This window comes from Phyllobates terribilis, unplaced genomic scaffold, assembly GCF_046119375.1.
Source record: "Phyllobates terribilis strain yellow unplaced genomic scaffold, ASM4611937v1 Scaffold_169__1_contigs__length_4117513, whole genome shotgun sequence".
Lineage (NCBI taxonomy): Eukaryota > Metazoa > Chordata > Amphibia > Anura > Dendrobatidae > Phyllobates > Phyllobates terribilis.
Genome location: NW_027362929.1, coordinates 3,795,354 through 3,818,461, shown reverse-complemented (window position 1 = coordinate 3,818,461; position 23,108 = coordinate 3,795,354). Strand labels below are relative to the sequence as shown.

General features: G+C 45.9%; 12 non-coding genes and 3 pseudogenes across 12 annotated transcripts; all 15 read left to right on the top strand.

The window, feature by feature from the left end:
* Window positions 1-437: 437 nt before the first annotated feature.
* On the top strand, window positions 438-628 carry LOC141210392 (U2 spliceosomal RNA). Its single transcript, XR_012280563.1, has one exon. It is a non-coding gene; the product is annotated as a U2 spliceosomal RNA (small nuclear RNA).
* A 1,125-nt stretch (window positions 629-1,753) lies between these two features.
* LOC141210716 (U2 spliceosomal RNA) lies at window positions 1,754-1,951 on the top strand. The gene has a single exon (XR_012280833.1). It is a non-coding gene; the product is annotated as a U2 spliceosomal RNA (small nuclear RNA).
* Window positions 1,952-7,606: 5,655 nt separating this feature from the next.
* LOC141210727 (U2 spliceosomal RNA) lies at window positions 7,607-7,704 on the top strand (annotated as a pseudogene).
* A 1,128-nt stretch (window positions 7,705-8,832) lies between these two features.
* Window positions 8,833-8,924, top strand: LOC141210840 (U2 spliceosomal RNA; annotated as a pseudogene).
* A 789-nt stretch (window positions 8,925-9,713) lies between these two features.
* On the top strand, window positions 9,714-9,898 carry LOC141210660 (U2 spliceosomal RNA). The gene has a single exon (XR_012280800.1). It is a non-coding gene; the product is annotated as a U2 spliceosomal RNA (small nuclear RNA).
* Window positions 9,899-11,020: 1,122 nt separating this feature from the next.
* On the top strand, window positions 11,021-11,211 carry LOC141210206 (U2 spliceosomal RNA). Its single transcript, XR_012280381.1, has one exon. It is a non-coding gene; the product is annotated as a U2 spliceosomal RNA (small nuclear RNA).
* A 1,119-nt stretch (window positions 11,212-12,330) lies between these two features.
* On the top strand, window positions 12,331-12,521 carry LOC141209666 (U2 spliceosomal RNA). Its single transcript, XR_012279859.1, has one exon. It is a non-coding gene; the product is annotated as a U2 spliceosomal RNA (small nuclear RNA).
* A 1,124-nt stretch (window positions 12,522-13,645) lies between these two features.
* On the top strand, window positions 13,646-13,836 carry LOC141209665 (U2 spliceosomal RNA). Its single transcript, XR_012279858.1, has one exon. It is a non-coding gene; the product is annotated as a U2 spliceosomal RNA (small nuclear RNA).
* A 1,123-nt stretch (window positions 13,837-14,959) lies between these two features.
* Window positions 14,960-15,150, top strand: LOC141209664 (U2 spliceosomal RNA). The gene has a single exon (XR_012279857.1). It is a non-coding gene; the product is annotated as a U2 spliceosomal RNA (small nuclear RNA).
* Window positions 15,151-16,272: 1,122 nt separating this feature from the next.
* LOC141210803 (U2 spliceosomal RNA) lies at window positions 16,273-16,388 on the top strand (annotated as a pseudogene).
* Window positions 16,389-16,912: 524 nt separating this feature from the next.
* LOC141210542 (U2 spliceosomal RNA) lies at window positions 16,913-17,094 on the top strand. Its single transcript, XR_012280706.1, has one exon. It is a non-coding gene; the product is annotated as a U2 spliceosomal RNA (small nuclear RNA).
* Window positions 17,095-18,217: 1,123 nt separating this feature from the next.
* Window positions 18,218-18,408, top strand: LOC141209946 (U2 spliceosomal RNA). Its single transcript, XR_012280131.1, has one exon. It is a non-coding gene; the product is annotated as a U2 spliceosomal RNA (small nuclear RNA).
* A 1,123-nt stretch (window positions 18,409-19,531) lies between these two features.
* On the top strand, window positions 19,532-19,722 carry LOC141209663 (U2 spliceosomal RNA). Its single transcript, XR_012279856.1, has one exon. It is a non-coding gene; the product is annotated as a U2 spliceosomal RNA (small nuclear RNA).
* Window positions 19,723-20,839: 1,117 nt separating this feature from the next.
* LOC141209662 (U2 spliceosomal RNA) lies at window positions 20,840-21,030 on the top strand. Its single transcript, XR_012279855.1, has one exon. It is a non-coding gene; the product is annotated as a U2 spliceosomal RNA (small nuclear RNA).
* A 1,122-nt stretch (window positions 21,031-22,152) lies between these two features.
* Window positions 22,153-22,343, top strand: LOC141209661 (U2 spliceosomal RNA). The gene has a single exon (XR_012279854.1). It is a non-coding gene; the product is annotated as a U2 spliceosomal RNA (small nuclear RNA).
* The last annotated feature ends 765 nt before the right edge of the window (window positions 22,344-23,108 follow it).

Here is a 23,108-nt window from a genome sequence, read left to right as displayed (position 1 = left end):
GGAACGCTGGCTGCGCGTGTCATAATAGGCTCTGAGCCTTTATATACCTGCGCACAGCAGCAGCCACCTTCAGTCTGCTGCTGGACAGCCAGCAGCAGCAGCAGCAGGAGAGGTAATTAATCAGCAACCCTCCTGCTAAGGGTAGACAGCTGCTCGTTCCACCCCCCCCCCCCCCCCGCCTTAATTGGTTCTCCTCCCTTCCAACGGTGTTGAGGCGGGTGGGAACAGCCGGGGGTTGAGGGTACTGTGCTAAAAGAGGTGGAGTTATGCAGATCTAAAACGCGTGGATTGCAGCAGCAGCAAGCCGAAAAGTGCAGGCATGTGAGGGATCTAGAGGTTGACAGCATGTCTTCTTAACGGGAGTCCAGGTGGCCATCTCCACAAATGGACTTTTCAGAATCCTTGGGTGGCACCGTAGTCGGAAACCAATTCTGGTTATCGCTTCTCGGCCTTTTGGCTAAGATCAAGTGTAGTATCTGTTCTTTTCAGTTTAATATCTGATACGTCCTCTATCTGGGGACCATATATTAAATGGATTTTTAGAACAGGGAGATGGAAAAAGAGCTTGCTCTGTCCACTCCACGCATTGACCTGGTATTGCAGTATCTCCAGGACCGGTGCACCCCTTCTTTAATGCAGTTTCTAAAATCAGAAAGAATTGAATTCAATGCTTTTTGTTCATTTTGCTTGTTTGTCGGATTTTGGGATGGACTCTTTGGCTTTGCTTTTCTTCTCCTCATTGGATTTTTCATGTTAAAAGTTGCAGAAGCCAGATGACAAGCTCATTTTGGTTCAACTTCAGCAACTGTGCATTGCATTGCCATGTAATGTAATGTAATGCAATGCTATCTATCTAGCTCTCCCTCTATACTTCCTTTTGGATAAACAGACATATTAGGCAAGCATTTTGGAGCTTTCACCTAAATAACTACAGGTGGTGAGATAAGCTGCACAATATAATTGACCTTTCAGTATATTGTTGCACACACACCATCTATTTAGCAAATGCCCTTGTTATCAACAGCAGCCTTTTAAACTCACCTGAGCTAACAGGTATGTGAGCTGGTTACTCTGCTGCGCTTAAAATTTCTTTTTTGGTTTGCTACAATGCCTTTTCTGAAACGTTGTCTCCCTCTGCTGGAACACTGACTTCTTTCATTTAATGCCTGCAGACTATAAAAGAGAAACCAACCCAAAAAGTTTGGTTGATTAGTCTGTGGCATTCTTTTAAACTGTTGCTTATGGCGGTCTCTGTGAGCTTCGCAGTGACATTCAGCCATCCAGGTATCCCGCCTGCAGTAGACGGAATGTGGCAATGGAACGCTGGCTGCGCGTGTCATAATAGGCTCTGAGCCTTTATATACCTGCGCACAGCAGCAGCCACCTTCAGTCTGCTGCTGGACAGCCAGCAGCAGCAGCAGCAGGAGAGGTAATTAATCAGCAACCCTCCTGCTAAGGGTAGACAGCTGCTCGTTCCACCCCCCCCCCCCCCCGCCTTAATTGGTTCTCCTCCCTTCCAACGGTGTTGAGGCGGGTGGGAACAGCCGGGGGTTGAGGGTACTGTGCTAAAAGAGGTGGAGTTATGCAGATCTAAAACGCGTGGATTGCAGCAGCAGCAAGCCGAAAAGTGCAGGCATGTGAGGGATCTAGAGGTTGACAGCATGTCTTCTTAACGGGAGTCCAGGTGGCCATCTCCACAAATGGACTTTTCAGAATCCTTGGGTGGCACCGTAGTCGGAAACCAATTCTGGTTATCGCTTCTCGGCCTTTTGGCTAAGATCAAGTGTAGTATCTGTTCTTATCAGTTTAATATCTGATTAGAGATGAGCGGTGTTCGACTAGAACTGTTCGCCAATCTCAAATTCGAGCTGTTTTGGGCGGTGTTCGAGTTGTTCCACGAACCCGAACGATTTGCGAAAAATTCGGCTGTTCGAGGTTATGTTCGATAACTGTTCGTGCACCAAAAGCGTGTCCTGCATGTCTGGCGCTATTTAGAGCACCAATCATGCAGGGATTGTCTGCCACTCACTGTAATGCCGCAGCCATGGTGGTTGTGGCATTACAGTGATTGCCCAAATCGATGGGAACAGTGCCAACAGTGAAACATGAAAAGCCGGCAATTCATCAGCGGCATACACCGGTACCCGACAATTTAGAACCGAAAGAATAGAGCTTCACACATAGATTAGATAGATATAAACATGTCAGTCACATATATATGAAGTACAGTGACAGTGTTGCTTACTGTACTTGTCATTTAGCGTAAAGGATTTATCAAAAAAAATAATAGTGTTTTCATGCACCGTCTCTTTAAAAAAGCCGGCCGGCAATTCAGCAGCGGTACCCGACAATTTATAACAGACAGAATAGAGCTTCACACATAGATTAGATAGATAGAAACATGTCAGCCACATATATATGAAGTACAGTGACAGTGTTGCTTACTGTACTTGTCATTTAGTGTAAAGGATTTATCAAAAAAAATAATAGTGTTTTCATGCACCGTCTCTTTAAAAAAGCCGGCCGGCAATTCAGCAGCGGTACCCGACAATTTAGAATAGAAAGAATAGAGAATCACACATAGATTAGATAGATAGAAACATGTCAGCCACATATATATGAAGTACAGTGACAGTGTTGCTTACTGTACTTGTCATTTAGCGTAAAGGATTTATCAAAAAAAATAATAGTGTTTTCATGCACCGTCTCTTTAAAAAAGCCGGCGGGCAATTCAGCAGCGGTACCCGACAATTTATAACAGACAGAATAGAGCTTCACACATAGATTAGATAGATAGAAACATGTCAGTCACATATATATGAAGTACAGTGATAGTGTTGGTTACTGTACTTGTCATTTAGTATTAAAATAAAGGATTTATTATTAAGAAAATAGGCGTGGGGTTCCCCTTAATTTTAGGCTCTAGCGGAGGTTAAGCAGACGGCTGGGGCAGATGTTTGAAGCCTGGGAAGGGGGTAATACCCACGGAGCTTCCCAGGCTACTAATATCAGCCCCCAGCTGAATACATAGCCTTTACTAGCTATTAAAATGGGGGACCCCCCAAAAAAAATGACGTGGGGTCCCCACTAATTTAATAGCTAGCAAAGGCTAGGCAGACAGCTGGGGGCTGATATTAATAGCCCAGGAAGGGAGCCATGAATATTGGCCCCCTCCCAGGCTAGAAACACCAGCCGTCAGCCGCCCCAGAAATGGCGCATTCATAGGATGCGCCAATTCTGGCACTTAGCCTCGCTCTTCCACGCTGCCCTGGTGCGGTGGCAGGGGGTAATAGGGTTGGGGTTGATGTCAGCTTATAATGCCAGCTGACATCAAGCCCAGGTTAGTAATGGAGAGGCGTCTATAAGACACCCCCATTACTAACCCCATAGTCAAAGTTAAAAAAAACACAAACACCCAGAATAAAGTCCTTTAATTGAAATAAAGACACAATCCTTTATTGTTCTAAATTAAACCATACTTACCGTCACGCCCATTCCAGCTGAAGCCAACGATCTCCTGCAATAAAAGAAAAATAATAAAGCAACCTCATCCTTACCTTTCCATGGTTCCCACGACAGCTTCAGCTCTGCTACATCGAGATGACAGGCTGGACCGCAGCAGAACGCTGCCATCCAGCCTGTCATCCCGCAGACACTGAGAAGCGCAGGCTTGCTTGCGCTGCTCAGCGTCTCTCTGTGACGACATCCAGATGAGCCGAGTTCATGTCCAATGAACTCGGCTCACCTCATGCACGTCACTGACAGCGTGGGAAAATTCTCACGCTGAAGCGGTGAGTGCAGGAAAATTTTCCCACGCTGTCAGTGACGTGCATAAGGTGAGCTCATGTCCAATGAACTCAGCTCACCTCCTGCACGTCACTGACAGCGTGGGAGAATTCTCCTGCACTCAGCGCTTCAGTGTGAGAATTCTCCCACGCTGAAGCGCTGAGTGCAGGAGAATTTTCCCACGCTGTCAGTGACGTGCATGAGGTGAGCCGAGTTCATTGGACATTAACTCGGCTCATCTGGATGCCCTCACAGAGAGACACTGTGGAGCGCAAGCAAGCCTGCGCTTCTCAGTGTCTGCGGGATGACAGGCTGGATGGCAGCGTTCTGCTGCGGTCCAGCCTGTCATCTCGATGTAGCAGAGCTGAAGCTGTCATGGGAACCATGGAAAGGTAAGGATGATGTTGCTTTATTATTTTTCTTTTATTTCAGGAGATCGTTGGCTTCAGCTGGAATGGGTGTGATGGTAAGTATGGTTTAATTTAGAACAATAAAGAATTGTGTCTTTATTTCAATTAAAGGACTTTATTCTGGGTGTTGTGTTTTTTTTAAATACTTTACTAGAAATTCATGGTGGTCATGTCTAATATTGGCGTGACCCCATGAATTTCGGGCTTAGGGCCAGCTGATAATGCCAAGCTGGCCCTAACCCCTTTATTACCCAGTGAGCCACCGCATCAGGGCCCTGGATGAGTTGGGTACAGCGCCAGAAGATGGCGCTTCTATGAACGCGCCATTTTCCGGGATGGCTGCGGACTGCAATTTGCAGCGGGGGTGGCCCAGAAAGCTTGGGCCTCCCTGCGCTGCGGATTCCAGCCCCCAGCTGCCTAGTTGTACCTGGCTGGACACAAAAACAGGGCGAAGCCCCACGTCAATTTTCTTTAAATTATTTCATGAAATAATTAAGAAAAAAAGGGCTTCCCTATATTGTTGTGTCCGGCCAGGTACAAATAGGCAGCTGGTGGTTGGGGGCAGCCCGTTCCTGCCTGCTGTACCTGGCTGGACACAAATATAGTGCGAAGCCCCACGTCAATTTTTTTTAAATTATTTCATGAATTTCCTGAAATAATTTAAAAAAATTTAAGTGGGGCTTCGCACTATATTTGTGTCCAGCCAGGTACAGCAGGCAGGAACGGGCTGCCCCCATCCACCAGCTGCCTATTTGTACCTGGCCGGACACAACAATATAGGGAAGCCCTTTTTTTCTTAATTATTTCATGAATTTCATGAAATAATTAAAAAAAAAAGTACGTGGGGCTTCGCCCTATTTTTGTGTCCAGCCAGGTACAACTAGGCAGCTGGGGGCTGGAATCTGCAGCGCAGGGAGGCCCAAGCTTTCTGGGCCCCCCCCCGCTACAAATTGCAGTCCGCAGCCACCCCGGAAAATGGCGCTTTCATAGAAGCGCCATCTTCTGGCGCTGTGCCCAACTCATCCAGGGCCCTGGTGCGGTGGCTCACTGGGTAATAAAGGGGTTAGGGCCAGCTTGGTATTATCAGCTGGCCCCAAGCCCAAAATTCATGGGGTCACGCCAGTATTAGACATGACCGCCATGAATTTCTAGTAAAGTATTTAAAAAAAACACAACACCCAGAATAAAGTCCTTTAATTGAAATAAAGACACAATTCTTTATTGTTCTAAATTAAACCATACTTACCATCACACCCATTCCAGCTGAAGCCAACGATCTCCTGCAATAAAAGAAAAATAATAAACCAACCTCATCCTTACCTTTCCATGGTTCCCACGACAGCTTCAGCTCTGCTACATCGAGATGACTGGCTGGACCGCAGCAGAACGCTGCCATCCAGTCTGTCATCCCGCAGACACTGAGAAGCGCAGGCATGCTTGCGCTCCTCACTGTCTCGCTGTGACGGCATCCAGATGAGCCGAGGTCATATCCAATGAACTCGGCTCACCTCATGCACGTCACTGACAGCGTGGGAAAATTCTCACGCTGAAGTGCTGAGTGCAGGAGAATTCTCCCACGCTGTCAGTGATGTGCATGAGGTGAGCTCATGTCCAATGAACTCAGCTCACCTCCTGCACGTCACTGACAGCGTGGGAAAATTCTCCTGCAATCAGCGCTTCAGCGTGAGAATTTTCCCACGCTGTCAGTGACGTGCATGAGGTGAGCCGAGTTAATTGGACATGAACTCGGCTCTTCTGGATGTCGTCACAGAGAGACGCTGAGCAGCGCAAGCAAGCCTGCGCTTCTCAGTGTCTGCGGGATGACAGGCTGGATGGCAGCGTTCTGCTGCGGTCCAGCCTGTCATCTCGATGTAGCAGAGCTGAAGCTGTCGTGGGAACCATGGAAACGTAAGGATGAGGTTGCTTTATTATTTTTCTTTTATTGCAGGAGATCGTTGGCTTCAGCTGGAATGGGCGTGATGGTAAGTATGGTTTAATTTAGAACAATAAAGGATTGTGTCTTTATTTGAATTAAAGGACTTTATTCTGGGTGTTTGTGTTTTTTTTAACTTTGACTATGGGGTTAGTAATGGCGGTGTCTTATAGACGCCTCTACATTACTAACCTGGGCTTGATGTCAGCTGGCATTATAAGCTGACATCAACCCCAACCCTATTACCCCCTGCCACCGCACCAGGGCAGCGTGGAAGAGCGAGGCTAAGTGCCAGAATTGGCGCATCCTATGAATGCGCCATTTCTGGGGCGGCTGACGGCTGGTGTTTCTAGCCTGGGAGGGGGCCAATATTCATGGCTCCCTTCCTGGGCTATTAATATCAGCCCCCAGCTGTCTGCCTAGCCTTTGCTAGCTATTAAATTAGGGGGGACCCCACGTCATTTTTTTGGGGGGGTCCCCCATTTTAATAGCTAGTAAAGGCTATGTATTCAGCTGGGGGCTGATATTAGTAGCCTGGGAAGCTCCGTGGGTATTACCCCCTTCCCAGGCTTCAAACATCTGCCCCAGCCGTCTGCTTAACCTCCGCTAGAGCCTAAAATTAAGGGGAACCCCACGCCAATTTTTTTAATAATAAATCCTTTATTTTAATACTAAATGACAAGTACAGTAACCAACACTATCACTGTACTTCATATATATGTGACTGACATGTTTCTATCTATCTAATCTATGTGTGAAGCTCTATTCTGTCTGTTATAAATTGTCGGGTACCGCTGCTGAATTGCCGGCCGGCTTTTTTAAAGAGACAGTGCATGAAAACACTATTATTTTTTTAAATAAATCCTTTACACTAAATGACAAGTACAGTAAGCAACACTATCACTGTACTTATTATATATGTGACTGACATGTTTCTATCTATCTAATCTATGTGTGAAGCTCTATTCTTTCTGTTCCAAATTGTCGGGTACAGATGCTGAATTGCCGGCCGGCTTTTTTAAAGAGACGGTGCATGAAAACACTAATATTTTTTTTCATAAATCCTTTACACTAAATGACAAGTGCAGTAACCAACACTGTCACTGTGCTTCTTATATGTGTGACTGACATGTTTCTATCTATCTAATCTATGTGTGATGCTCTATTCCTTCTTGTCTAAATTGTCGGGTACCGGTGTATACCGCTGCTGAATTTGCCGGCCGGCTTTTTTAAAGAGAGTGTCTTCTGAGCAGTTTGTCAGCTTTTGGACACCTTTGCAGGTGTTTTCTATGTGTTTCTATGTGTTTTTGTTTGCCTGCCATTGGTTTTAACGGTGTTCGACGGTGTTCTAAGGTGTTCGACGAACAGTTCGACGAACAGTTCCTCGAACATCCCGGTGTTCGACGAACCGAACCGAACCCGAACACTACGGGGGTGGCTCAACACTATATCTGATACGTCCCCTATCTGGGGACCATATATTAAATGGATTTTTAGAACAGGGAGATGGAAAAAGAGCTTGCTCTGTCCACTCCACGCATTGACCTGGTATTGCAGTATCTCCAGGACCGGTGCACCCCTTCTTTAATGCAGTTTCTAAAATCAGAAAGAATTGAATTCAATGCTTTTTGTTCATTTTGCTTGTTTGTCGGATTTTGGGATGGACTCTTTGGCTTTGCTTTTCTTCTCCTCATTGGATTTTTCATGTTAAAAGTTGCAGAAGCCAGATGACAAGCTCATTTTGGTTCAACTTCAGCAACTGTGCATTGCATTGCCATGTAATGTAATGTAATGCAATGCTATCTATCTAGCTCTCCCTCTATACTTCCTTTTGGATAAACAGACATATTAGGCAAGCATTTTGGAGCTTTCACCTAAATAACTACAGGTGGTGAGATAAGCTGCACAATATAATTGACCTTTCAGTATATTGTTGCACACACACCATCTATTTAGCAAATGCCCTTGTTATCAACAGCAGCCTTTTAAACTCACCTGAGCTAACAGGTATGTGAGCTGGTTACTCTGCTGCGCTTAAAATTTCTTTTTTGGTTTGCTACAATGCCTTTTCTGAAACGTTGTCTCCCTCTGCTGGAACACTGACTTCTTTCATTTAATGCCTGCAGACTATAAAAGAGAAACCAACCCAAAAAGTTTGGTTGATTAGTCTGTGGCATTCTTTTAAACTGTTGCTTATGGCGGTCTCTGTGAGCTTCTCAGTGACATTCAGCCATCCAGGTATCCCGCCTGCAGTAGACGGAATGTGGCAATGGAACGCTGGCTGCGCGTGTCATAATAGGCTCTGAGCCTTTATATACCTGCGCACAGCAGCAGCCACCTTCAGTCTGCTGCTGGACAGCCAGCAGCAGCAGCAGCAGGAGAGGTAATTAATCAGCAACCCTCCTGCTAAGGGTAGACAGCTGCTCGTTCCACCCCCCCCCCCGCCTTAATTGGTTCTCCTCCCTTCCAATGGTGTTGAGGCGGGTGGGAACAGCCGGGGGTTTAGGGTACTGTGCTAAAAGAGGTGGAGTTATGCAGATCTAAAACGCGTGGATTGCAGCAGCAGCAAGCCGAAAAGTGCAAGCATGTGAGGGATCTAGAGGTTGACAGCATGTCTTCTTAACGGGAGTCCAGGTGGCCATCTCCACAAATGGACTTTTCAGAATCCTTGGGTGGCACCGTAGTCGGAAACCAATTCTGGTTATCGCTTCTCGGCCTTTTGGCTAAGATCAAGTGTAGTATCTTTCGAAAAGGCGGTTTTGGATGTTGGCCGCCCTAGTAGATTGATACATTATGCACACTGGGGTTTAGGCGCTTGTTAGTACGCCAGGTGGCTAATATAGTCATCTGGTGGAAAGCATGGCCCCCCAGGATCGACGCCATTGGGCCGGGGAAGATCGAAAGCCCGAAGTGTGAAGTGCCCCAGGAGTGGTGACCCTGGGGTGCCTTAACTCACTGGGATTGGGAACCCCACTTGAGTTTATGGCACATTTGCACAAGCACTTCAAATTTTCTTTATTTGCACACACCCTTATTCCGGGCCTTCTGGTCTTAGGATGGGGAATTTTTCAATTCCCGGTCGAAGGTCCGGGCAGTATTATACTGTGAAACCTTCACTATTTATTTAATTTCTTTGTCACTGTGTGTCCACTTATTCACGTGTGTCACGTCCTACTAGGATTTTGTCGGGATGCGGTTCCCTTACGGGTTCCTCTCTTGGCAGGTCTAGGGGGGGAGTGTGTGGCCATCAGGTTCCGCTCCCCCCTGAACCCCCCTGGCTCTCCTCTTTCGGGAGGAGAGCGTTGTTGGCTCCCCTCTTCCGGGAGGGGAGCACAGTCTTTGGCTCCCAGTGCCTTGCTCGGGTGAGAACTCGGGCAGGTGCTGGGGGTAAGATTGGGTCGCCTCTGGCTTCGGCTGGAGGTGGCTTTTTGTCCCTGTTCCTCGCTGTGGCCTTTTGGCTCGGAGGGACGGGGAATGGTTTGGGGGACCCTTCTCCTTTTGGAGAGGGTTTCAAGAAGACCAGCATCCTAGTGCACTTTTTTTGTGGCATTTGTCACTTTTTTAAGCGCACTCGGGTTTTGTACACGAATTCGGGCTTTCGATAAAAAAAAAAAAATCTGTTCTTATCAGTTTAATATCTGATACGTCCCCTATCTGGGGACCATATATTAAATGGATTTTTAGAACAGGGAGATGGAAAAAGAGCTTGCTTTGTCCACTCCACGCATTGACCTGGTATTGCAGTATCTCCAGGACCGGTGCACCCCTTCTTTAATGCAGTTTCTAAAATCAGAAAGAATTGAATTCAATGCTTTTTGTTCATTTTGCTTGTTTGTCGGATTTTGGGATGGACTCTTTGGCTTTGCTTTTCTTCTCCTCATTGGATTTTTCATGTTAAAAGTTGCAGAAGCCAGATGACAAGCTCATTTTGGTTCAAGTTCAGCAACTGTGCATTGCATTGCCATGTAATGTAATGTAATGCAATGCTATCTATCTAGCTCTCCCTCTATACTTCCTTTTGGATAAACAGACATATTAGGCAAGCATTTTGGAGCTTTCACCTAAATAACTACAGGTGGTGAGATAAGCTGCACAATATAATTGACCTTTCAGTATAATGTTGCACACACACCATCTATTTAGCAAATGCCCTTGTTATCAACAGCAGCCTTTTAAACTCACCTGAGCTAACAGGTATGTGAGTTGGTTACTCTGCTGCGCTTAAAATTTCTTTTTTGGTTTGCTACAATGCCTTTTCTGAAACGTTGTCTCCCTCTGCTGGAACACTGACTTCTTTCATTTAATGCCTGCAGACTATAAAAGAGAAACCAACCCAAAAAGTTTGGTTGATTAGTCTGTGGCATTCTTTTAAACTGTTGCTTATGGCGGTCTCTGTGAGCTTCTCAGTGACATTCAGCCATCCAGGTATCCCGCCTGCAGTAGACGGAATGTGGCAATGGAACGCTGGCTGCGCGTGTCAAAATAGGCTCTGAGCCTTTATATACCTGCGCACAGCAGCAGCCACCTTCAGTCTGCTGCTGGACAGCCAGCAGCAGCAGCAGCAGGAGAGGTAATTAATCAGCAACCCTCCTGCTAAGGGTAGACAGCTGCTCGTTACACCCCCCCCCCCCGCCTTAATTGGTTCTCCTCCCTTCCAACGGTGTTGAGGCGGGTGGGAACAGCCGGGGGTTGAGGGTACTGTGCTAAAAGAGGTGGAGTTATGCAGATCTAAAACGCGTGGATTGCAGCAGCAGCAAGCCGAAAAGTGCAGGCATGTGAGGGATCTAGAGGTTGACAGCATGTCTTCTTAACGGGAGTCCAGGTGGCCATCTCCACAAATGGACTTTTCAGAATCCTTGGGTGGCACCGTAGTCGGAAACCAATTCTGGTTATCGCTTCTCGGCCTTTTGGCTAAGATCACGTGTAGTATCTGTTCTTATCAGTTTAATATCTGATACGTCCCCTATCTGGGGACCATATATTAAATGGATTTTTAGAACAGGGAGATGGAAAAAGAGCTTGCTCTGTCCACTCCACGCATTGACCTGGTATTGCAGTATCTCCAGGACCGGTGCACCCCTTCTTTAATGCAGTTTCTAAAATCAGAAAGAATTGAATTCAATGCTTTTTGTTCATTTTGCTTGTTTGTCGGATTTTGGGATGGACTCTTTGGCTTTGCTTTTCTTCTCCTCATTGGATTTTTCATGTTAAAAGTTGCAGAAGCCAGATGACAAGCTCATTTTGGTTCAACTTCAGCAACTGTGCATTGCATTGCCATGTAATGTAATGTAATGCAATGCTATCTATCTAGCTCTCCCTCTATACTTCCTTTTGGATAAACAGACATATTAGGCAAGCATTTTGGAGCTTTCACCTAAATAACTACAGGTGGTGAGATAAGCTGCACAATATAATTGACCTTTCAGTATATTGTTGCACACACACCATCTATTTAGCAAATGCCCTTGTTATCAACAGCAGCCTTTTAAACTCACCTGAGCTAACAGGTATGTGAGCTGGTTACTCTGCTGCGCTTAAAATTTCTTTTTTGGTTTGCTACAATGCCTTTTCTGAAACGTTGTCTCCCTCTGCTGGAACACTGACTTCTTTCATTTAATGCCTGCAGACTATAAAAGAGAAACCAACCCAAAAAGTTTGGTTGATTAGTCTGTGGCATTCTTTTAAACTGTTGCTTATGGCGGTCTCTGTGAGCTTCTCAGTGACATTCAGCCATCCAGGTATCCCGCCTGCAGTAGACGGAATGTGGCAATGGAACGCTGGCTGCGCGTGTCATAATAGGCTCTGAGCCTTTATATACCTGCGCACAGCAGCAGCCACCTTCAGTCTGCTGCTGGACAGCCAGCAGCAGCAGCAGCAGGAGAGGTAATTAATCAGCAACCCTCCTGCTAAGGGTAGACAGCTGCTCGTTCCACCCCCCCCCGCCTTAATTGGTTCTCCTCCCTTCCAACGGTGTTGAGGCGGGTGGGAACAGCCGGGGGTTGAGGGTACTGTGCTAAAAGAGGTGGAGTTATGCAGATCTAAAACGCGTGGATTGCAGCAGCAGCAAGCCGAAAAGTGCAGGCATGTGAGGGATCTAGAGGTTGACAGCATGTCTTCTTAACGGGAGTCCAGGTGGCCATCTCCACAAATGGACTTTTCAGAATCCTTGGGTGGCACCGTAGTCGGAAACCAATTCTGGTAATCGCTTCTCGGCCTTTTGGCTAAGATCAAGTGTAGTATCTGTTCTTATCAGTTTAATATCTGATACGTCCCCTATCTGGGGACCATATATTAAATGGATTTTTAGAACAGGGAGATGGAAAAAGAGCTTGCTCTGTCCACTCCACGCATTGACCTGGTATTGCAGTATCTCCAGGACCGGTGCACCCCTTCTTTAATGCAGTTTCTAAAATCAGAAAGAATTGAATTCAATGCTTTTTGTTCATTTTGCTTGTTTGTCGGATTTTGGGATGGACTCTTTTGCTTTGCTTTTCTTCTCCTCATTGGATTTTTCATGTTAAAAGTTGCAGAAGCCAGATGACAAGCTCATTTTGGTTCAACTTCAGCAACTGTGCATTGCATTGCCATGTAATGTAATGTAATGCAATGCTATCTATCTAGCTCTCCCTCTATACTTCCTTTTGGATAAACAGACATATTAGGCAAGCATTTTGGAGCTTTCACCTAAATAACTACAGGTGGTGAGATAAGCTGCACAATATAATTGACCTTTCAGTATATTGTTGCACACACACCATCTATTTAGCAAATGCCCTTGTTATCAACAGCAGCCTTTTAAACTCACCTGAGCTAACAGGTATGTGAGCTGGTTACTCTGCTGCGCTTAAAATTTCTTTTGTGGTTTGCTACAATGCCTTTTCTGAAACGTTGTCTCCCTCTGCTGGAACACTGACTTCTTTCATTTAATGCCTGCAGACTATAAAAGAGAAATCAACCCAAAAAGTTTGGTTGATTAGTCTGTGGCATTCTTTTAAACTGTTGCTTATGGCGGTCTCTGTGAGCTTCTCAGTGACATTCAGCCATCCAGGTATCCTGCCTGCAGTAGACGGAATGTGGCAATGGAACGCTGGCTGCGCGTGTCATAATAGGCTCTGAGCCTTTATATACCTGCGCACAGCAGCAGCCACCTTCAGTCTGCTGCTGGACAGCCAGCAGCAGCAGCAGCAGGAGAGGTAATTAATCAGCAACCCTCCTGCTAAGGGTAGACAGCTGCTCGTTCCACCCCCCCCCCCCCCGCCTTAATTGGTTCTCCTCCCTTCCAACGGTGTTGAGGCGGGTGGGAACAGCCGGGGGTTGAGGGTACTGTGCTAAAAGAGGTGGAGTTATGCAGATCTAAAACGCGTGGATTGCAGCAGCAGCAAGCCGAAAAGTGCAGGCATGTGAGGGATCTAGAGGTTGACAGCATGTCTTCTTAACGGGAGTCCAGGTGGCCATCTCCACAAATGGACTTTTCAGAATCCTTGGGTGGCACCGTAGTCGGAAACCAATTCTGGTTATCGCTTCTCGGCCTTTTGGCTAAGATCAAGTGTAGTATCTGTTCTTATCAGTTTAATATCTGATACGTCCCCTATCTGGGGACCATATATTAAATGGATTTTTAGAACAGGGAGATGGAAAAAGAGCTTGCTCTGTCCACTCCACGCATTGACCTGGTATTGCAGTATCTCCAGGACCGGTGCACCCCTTCTTTAATGCAGTTTCTAAAATCAGAAAGAATTGAATTCAATGCTTTTTGTTCATTTTGCTTGTTTGTCGGATTTTGGGATGGACTCTTTGGCTTTGCTTTTCTTCTCCTCATTGGATTTTTCATGTTAAAAGTTGCAGAAGCCAGATGACAAGCTCATTTTGGTTCAACTTCAGCAACTGTGCATTGCATTGCCATGTAATGTAATGTAATACAATGCTATCTATCTAGCTCTCCCTCTATACTTCCTTTTGGATAAACAGACATATTAGGCAAGCATTTTGGAGCTTTCACCTAAATAACTACAGGTGGTGAGATAAGCTGCACAATATAATTGACCTTTCAGTATATTGTTGCACACACACCATCTATTTAGCAAATGCCCTTGTTATCAACAGCAGCCTTTTAAACTCACCTGAGCTAACAGGTATGTGAGCTGGTTACTCTGCTGCGCTTAAAATTTCTTTTTTGGTTTGCTACAATGCCTTTTCTGAAACGTTGTCTCCCTCTGCTGGAACACTGACTTCTTTCATTTAATGCCTGCAGACTATAAAAGAGAAACCAACCCAAAAAGTTTGGTTGATTAGTCTGTGGCATTCTTTTAAACTGTTGCTTATGGCGGTCTCTGTGAGCTTCTCAGTGACATTCAGCCATCCAGGTATCCCGCCTGCAGTAGACGGAATGTGGCAATGGAACGCTGGCTGCGCGTGTCATAATAGGCTCTGAGCCTTTATATACCTGCGCACAGCAGCAGCCACCTTCAGTCTGCTGCTGGACAGCCAGCAGCAGCAGCAGCAGCAGGAGAGGTAATTAATCAGCAACCCTCCTGCTAAGGGTAGACAGCTGCTCGTTCCACCCCCCCCCCGCCTTAATTGGTTCTCCTCCCTTCCAACGGTGTTGAGGCGGGTGGGAACAGCCGGGGGTTGAGGGTACTGTGCTAAAAGAGGTGGAGTTATGCAGATCTAAAACGCGTGGATTGCAGCAGCAGCAAGCCGAAAAGTGCAGGCATGTGAGGGATCTAGAGGTTGACAGCATGTCTTCTTAACGGGAGTCCAGGTGGCCATCTCCACAAATGGACTTTTCAGAATCCTTGGGTGGCACCGTAGTCGGAAACCAATTCTGGTTATCGCTTCTCGGCCTTTTGGCTAAGATCAAGTGTAGTATCTGTTCTTATCAGTTTAATATCTGATACGTCCCCTATCTGGGGACCATATATTAAATGGATTTTTAGAACAGGGAGATGGAAAAAGAGCTTGCTCTGTCCACTCCACGCATTGACCTGGTATTGCAGTATCTCCAGGACCGGTGCACCCCTTCTTTAATGCAGTTTCTAAAATCAGAAAGAATTGAATTCAATGCTTTTTGTTCATTTTGCTTGTTTGTCGGATTTTGGGATGGACTCTTTGGCTTTGCTTTTCTTCTCCTCATTGGATTTTTCATGTTAAAAGTTGCAGAAGCCAGATGACAAGCTCATTTTGGTTCAACTTCAGCAACTGTGCATTGCATTGCCATGTAATGTAATGTAATGCAATGCTATCTATCTAGCTCTCCCTCTATACTTCCTTTTGGATAAACAGACATATTAGGCAAGCATTTTGGAGCTTTCACCTAAATAACTACAGGTGGTGAGATAAGCTGCACAATATAATTGACCTTTCAGTATATTGTTGCACACACACCATCTATTTAGCAAATGCCCTTGTTATCAACAGCAGCCTTTTAAACTCACCTGAGCTAACAGGTATGTGAGCTGGTTACTCTGCTGCGCTTAAAATTTCTTTTTTGGTTTGCTACAATGCCTTTTCTGAAACGTTGTCTCCCTCTGCTGGAACACTGACTTCTTTCATTTAATGCCTGCAGACTATAAAAGAGAAACCAACCCAAAAAGTTTGGTTGATTAGTCTGTGGCATTCTTTTAAACTGTTGCTTATGGCGGTCTCTGTGAGCTTCTCAGTGACATTCAGCCATCCAGGTATCCCGCCTGCAGTAGACGGAATGTGGCAATGGAACGCTGGCTGCGCGTGTCATAATAGGCTCTGAGCCTTTATATACCTGCGCACAGCAGCAGCAACCTTCAGTCTGCTGCTGGACAGCCAGCAGCAGCAGCAGCAGGAGAGGTAATTAATCAGCAACCCTCCTGCTAAGGGTAGACAGCTGCTCGTTCCACCCCCCCCCCCCGCCTTAATTGGTTCTCCTCCCTTCCAACGGTGTTGAGGCGGGTGGGAACAGCCGGGGGTTGAGGGTACTGTGCTAAAAGAGGTGGAGTTATGCAGATCTAAAACGCGTGGATTGCAGCAGCAGCAAGCCGAAAAGTGCAGGCATGTGAGGGATCTAGAGGTTGACAGCATGTCTTCTTAACGGGAGTCCAGGTGGCCATCTCCACAAATGGACTTTTCAGAATCCTTGGGTGGCACCGTAGTCGGAAACCAATTCTGGTTATCGCTTCTCGGCCTTTTGGCTAAGATCAAGTGTATTATCTTTTGAAAAGGCAGTTTTGTCCTTGGGCTGCCCTAGTAAATTGATGCATATTACACACTGGTTTGGTGCACTTGTTAGTACGCCAGGTGGCTCATAGAGTTATCTGATGGAAAACATGGCCCTCCAGGATCGAAGTCACTAGGCTGGGTAAGTGTGAGGGCTTTGGAGCAATGTGCCCCAGGAGTAGGCGCCCTGGTGGGAGTCCAAGCTTACTGGGACTGGGAACCCCAGAAAGACTTGGCTTCGTAGCACGCCGCACCTTTGCCAATCATACTTTCTGAGCAACCCCCCCTATTCCTGGCCTCCGGGCTAGGAAGGGGAATTTTTATAAACCCGGTCGGAGGTCCGGTCAGCTTTGGGCTGAGAAACCAACACAGGCTCCAGCTCCACTAGGGTGGCAGCCTAGATGGAAGCTGGGAGCACGAAAACGGCTCTTCTCCGGCTTCGGCTAGGGAGAGCATCGGAGATCCCTGACCCTCGCTGTGGCCTTCTGGCTCGGAGGGATGGGGATGGTTTATTGGGGACCCTCTCCTCCGGGAAGGGTCCACATGAATCCTCGCCTCGTGCGCTGTTTTGGTGTGACTTCGGTCACATTTTTCAGTGCCTTGGATGCAGCTTCAATCAAAAAATCTGTTCTTATCAGTTTAATATCTGATACGTCCCCTATCTGGGGACCATATATTAAATGGATTTTTAGAACAGGGAGATGGAAAAAGAGCTTGCTCTGTCCACTCCACGCATTGACCTGGTATTGCAGTATCTCCAGGACCGGTGCACCCCTTCTTTAATGCAGTTTCTAAAATCAGAAAGAATTGAATTCAATGCTTTTTGTTCATTTTGCTTGTTTGTCGGATTTTGGGATGGACTCTTTGGCTTTGCTTTTCTTCTCCTCATTGGATTTTTCATGTTAAAAGTTGCAGAAGCCAGATGACAAGCTCATTTTGGTTCAACTTCAGCAACTGTGCATTGCATTGCCATGTAATGTAATGTAATGCAATGCTATCTATCTAGCTCTCCCTCTATACTTCCTTTTGGATAAACAGACATATTAGGCAAGCATTTTGGAGCTTTCACCTAAATAACTACAGGTGGTGAGATAAGCTGCACAATATAATTGACCTTTCAGTATATTGTTGCACACACACCATCTATTTAGCAAATGCCCTTGTTATCAACAGCAGCCTTTTAAACTCACCTGAGCTAACAGGTATGTGAGCTGGTTACTCTGCTGCGCTTAAAATTTCTTTTTTGGTTTGCTACAATGCCTTTTCTGAAACGTTGTCTCCCTCTGCTGGAACACTGACTTCTTTCATTTAATGCCTGCAGACTATAAAAGAGAAACCAACCCAAAAAGTTTGGTTGATTAGTCTGTGGCATTCTTTTAAACTGTTGCTTATGGCGGTCTCTGTGAGCTTCTCAGTGACATTCAGCCATCCAGGTATCCCGCCTGCAGTAGACGGAATGTGGCAATGGAACGCTGGCTGCGCGTGTCATAATAGGCTCTGAGCCTTTATATACCTGCGCACAGCAGCAGCCACCTTCAGTCTGCTGCTGGACAGCCAGCAGCAGCAGCAGCAGGAGAGGTAATTAATCAGCAACCCTCCTGCTAAGGGTAGACAGCTGCTCGTTCCACCCCCCCCCCCCTGCCTTAATTGGTTCTCCTCCCTTCCAACGGTGTTGAGGCGGGTGGGAACAGCCGGGGGTTGAGGGTACTGTGCTAAAAGAGGTGGAGTTATGCAGATCTAAAACGCGTGGATTGCAGCAGCAGCAAGCCGAAAAGTGCAGGCATGTGAGGGATCTAGAGGTTGACAGCATGTCTTCTTAACGGGAGTCCAGGTGGCCATCTCCACAAATGGACTTTTCAGAATCCTTGGGTGGCACCGTAGTCGGAAACCAATTCTGGTTATCGCTTCTCGGCCTTTTGGCTAAGATCAAGTGTAGTATCTGTTCTTATCAGTTTAATATCTGATACGTCCCCTATCTGGGGACCATATATTAAATGGATTTTTAGAACAGGGAGATGGAAAAAGAGCTTGCTCTGTCCACTCCACGCATTGACCTGGTATTGCAGTATCTCCAGGACCGGTGCACACCTTCTTTAATGCAGTTTCTAAAATCAGAAAGAATTGAATTCAATGCTTTTTGTTCATTTTGCTTGTTTGTCGGATTTTGGGATGGACTCTTTGGCTTTGCTTTTCTTCTCCTCATTGGATTTTTCATGTTAAAAGTTGCAGAAGCCAGATGACAAGCTCATTTTGGTTCAACTTCAGCAACTGTGCATTGCATTGCCATGTAATGTAATGTAATGCAATGCTATCTATCTAGCTCTCCCTCTATACTTCCTTTTGGATAAACAGACATATTAGGCAAGCATTTTGGAGCTTTCACCTAAATAACTACAGGTGGTGAGATAAGCTGCACAATATAATTGACCTTTCAGTATATTGTTGCACACACACCATCTATTTAGCAAATGCCCTTGTTATCAACAGCAGCCTTTTAAACTCACCTGAGCTAACAGGTATGTGAGCTGGTTACTCTGCTGCGCTTAAAATTTCTTTTTTGGTTTGCTACAATGCCTTTTCTGAAACGTTGTCTCCCTCTGCTGGAACACTGACTTCTTTCATTTAATGCCTGCAGACTATAAAAGAGAAACCAACCCAAAAAGTTTGGTTGATTAGTCTGTGGCATTCTTTTAAACTGTTGCTTATGGCGGTCTCTGTGAGCTTCTCAGTGACATTCAGCCATCCAGGTATCCCGCCTGCAGTAGACGGAATGTGGCAATGGAACGCTGGCTGCGCGTGTCATAATAGGCTCTGAGCCTTTATATACCTGCGCACAGCAGCAGCCACCTTCAGTCTGCTGCTGGACAGCCAGCAGCAGCAGCAGCAGGAGAGGTAATTAATCAGCAACCCTCCTGCTAAGGGTAGACAGCTGCTCGTTCCACCCCCCCCCCCCTGCCTTAATTGGTTCTCCTCCCTTCCAACGGTGTTGAGGCGGGTGGGAACAGCCGGGGGTTGAGGGTACTGTGCTAAAAGAGGTGGAGTTATGCAGATCTAAAACGCGTGGATTGCAGCAGCAGCAAGCCGAAAAGTGCAGGCATGTGAGGGATCTAGAGGTTGACAGCATGTCTTCTTAACGGGAGTCCAGGTGGCCATCTCCACAAATGGACTTTTCAGAATCCTTGGGTGGCACCGTAGTCGGAAACCAATTCTGGTTATCGCTTCTCGGCCTTTTGGCTAAGATCAAGTGTAGTATCTGTTCTTATCAGTTTAATATCTGATACGTCCCCTATCTGGGGACCATATATTAAATGGATTTTTAGAACAGGGAGATGGAAAAAGAGCTTGCTCTGTCCACTCCACGCATTGACCTGGTATTGCAGTATCTCCAGGACCGGTGCACCCCTTCTTTAATGCAGTTTCTAAAATCAGAAAGAATTGAATTCAATGCTTTTTGTTCATTTTGCTTGTTTGTCGGATTTTGGGATGGACTCTTTGGCTTTGCTTTTCTTCTCCTCATTGGATTTTTCATGTTAAAAGTTGCAGAAGCCAGATGACAAGCTCATTTTGGTTCAACTTCAGCAACTGTGCATTGCATTGCCATGTAATGTAATGTAATGCAATGCTATCTATCTAGCTCTCCCTCTATACTTCCTTTTGGATAAACAGACATATTAGGCAAGCATTTTGGAGCTTTCACCTAAATAACTACAGGTGGTGAGATAAGCTGCACAATATAATTGACCTTTCAGTATATTGTTGCACACACACCATCTATTTAGCAAATGCCCTTGTTATCAACAGCAGCCTTTTAAACTCACCTGAGCTAACAGGTATGTGAGCTGGTTACTCTGCTGCGCTTAAAATTTCTTTTTTGGTTTGCTACAATGCCTTTTCTGAAACGTTGTCTCCCTCTGCTGGAACACTGACTTCTTTCATTTAATGCCTGCAGACTATAAAAGAGAAACCAACCCAAAAAGTTTGGTTGATTAGTCTGTGGCATTCTTTTAAACTGTTGCTTATGGCGGTCTCTGTGAGCTTCTCAGTGACATTCAGCCATCCAGGTATCCCGCCTGCAGTAGACGGAATGTGGCAATGGAACGCTGGCTGCGCGTGTCATAATAGGCTCTGAGCCTTTATATACCTGCGCACAGCAGCAGCCACCTTCAGTCTGCTGCTGGACAGCCAGCAGCAGCAGCAGGAGAGGTAATTAATCAGCAACCCTCCTGCTAAGGGTAGACAGCTGCTCGTTCCACCCCCCCCCTGCCTTAATTGGTTCTCCTCCCTTCCAACGGTGTTGAGGCGGGTGGGAACAGCCGGGGGTTGAGGGTACTGTGCTAAAAGAGGTGGAGTTATGCAGATCTAAAACGCGTGGATTGCAGCAGCAGCAAGCCGAAAAGTGCAGGCATGTGAGGGATCTAGAGGTTGACAGCATGTCTTCTTAACGGGAGTCCAGGTGGCCATCTCCACAAATGGACTTTTCAGAATCCTTGGGTGGCACCGTAGTCGGAAACCAATTCTGGTTATCGCTTCTCGGCCTTTTGGCTAAGATCAAGTGTAGTATCTGTTCTTATCAGTTTAATATCTGATACGTCCCCTATCTGGGGACCATATATTAAATGGATTTTTAGAACAGGGAGATGGAAAAAGAGCTTGCTCTGTCCACTCCACGCATTGACCTGGTATTGCAGTATCTCCAGGACCGGTGCACCCCTTCTTTAATGCAGTTTCTAAAATCAGAAAGAATTGAATTCAATGCTTTTTGTTCATTTTGCTTGTTTGTCGGATTTTGGGATGGACTCTTTGGCTTTGCTTTTCTTCTCCTCATTGGATTTTTCATGTTAAAAGTTGCAGAAGCCAGATGACAAGCTCATTTTGGTTCAACTTCAGCAACTGTGCATTGCATTGCCATGTAATGTAATGTAATGCAATGCTATCTATCTAGCTCTCCCTCTATACTTCCTTTTGGATAAACAGACATATTAGGCAAGCATTTTGGAGCTTTCACCTAAATAACTACAGGTGGTGAGATAAGCTGCACAATATAATTGACCTTTCAGTATATTGTTGCACACACACCATCTATTTAGCAAATGCCCTTGTTATCAACAGCAGCCTTTTAAACTCACCTGAGCTAACAGGTATGTGAGCTGGTTACTCTGCTGCGCTTAAAATTTCTTTTTTGGTTTGCTACAATGCCTTTTCTGAAACGTTGTCTCCCTCTGCTGGAACACTGACTTCTTTCATTTAATGCCTGCAGACTATAAAAGAGAAACCAACCCAAAAAGTTTGGTTGATTAGTCTGTGGCATTCTTTTAAACTGTTGCTTATGGCGGTCTCTGTGAGCTTCTCAGTGACATTCAGCCATCCAGGTATCCCGCCTGCAGTAGACGGAATGTGGCAATGGAACGCTGGCTGCGCGTGTCATAATAGGCTCTGAGCCTTTATATACCTGCGCACAGCAGCAGCCACCTTCAGTCTGCTGCTGGACAGCCAGCAGCAGCAGCAGCAGGAGAGGTAATTAATCAGCAACCCTCCTGCTAAGGGTAGACAGCTGCTCGTTCCACCCCCCCCCCCCGCCTTAATTGGTTCTCCTCCCTTCCAACGGTGTTGAGGCGGGTGGGAACAGCCGGGGGTTGAGGGTACTGTGCTAAAAGAGGTGGAGTTATGCAGATCTAAAACGCGTGGATTGCAGCAGCAGCAAGCCGAAAAGTGCAGGCATGTGAGGGATCTAGAGGTTGACAGCATGTCTTCTTAACGGGAGTCCAGGTGGCCATCTCCACAAATGGACTTTTCAGAATCCTTGGGTGGCACCGTAGTCGGAAACCAATTCTGGTTATCGCTTCTCGGCCTTTTGGCTAAGATCAAGTGTAGTATCTGTTCTTATCAGTTTAATATCTGATACGTCCCCTATCTGGGGACCATATATTAAATGGATTTTTAGAACAGGGAGATGGAAAAAGAGCTTGCTCTGTCCACTCCACGCATTGACCTGGTATTGCAGTATCTCCAGGACCGGTGCACCCCTTCTTTAATGCAGTTTCTAAAATCAGAAAGAATTGAATTCAATGCTTTTTGTTCATTTTGCTTGTTTGTCGGATTTTGGGATGGACTCTTTGGCTTTGCTTTTCTTCTCCTCATTGGATTTTTCATGTTAAAAGTTGCAGAAGCCAGATGATAAGCTCATTTTGGTTCAACTTCAGCAACTGTGCATTGCATTGCCATGTAATGTAATGTAATGCAATGCTATCTATCTAGCTCTCCCTCTATACTTCCTTTTGGATAAACAGACATATTAGGCAAGCATTTTGGAGCTTTCACCTAAATAACTACAGGTGGTGAGATAAGCTGCACAATATAATTGACCTTTCAGTATATTGTTGCACACACACCATTTATTTAGCAAATGCCCTTGTTATCAACAGCAGCCTTTTAAACTCACCTGAGCTAACAGGTATGTGAGCTGGTTACTCTGCTGCGCTTAAAATTTCTTTTTTGGTTTGCTACAATGCCTTTTCTGAAACGTTGTCTCCCTCTGCTGGAACACTGACTTCTTTCATTTAATGCCTGCAGACTATAAAAGAGAAACCAACCCAAAAAGTTTGGTTGATTAGTCTGTGGCATTCTTTTAAACTGTTGCTTATGGCGGTCTCTGTGAGCTTCTCAGTGACATTCAGCCATCCAGGTATCCCGCCTGCAGTAGACGGAATGTGGCAATGGAACGCTGGCTGCGCGTGTCATAATAGGCTCTGAGCCTTTATATACCTGCGCACAGCAGCAGCCACCTTCAGTCT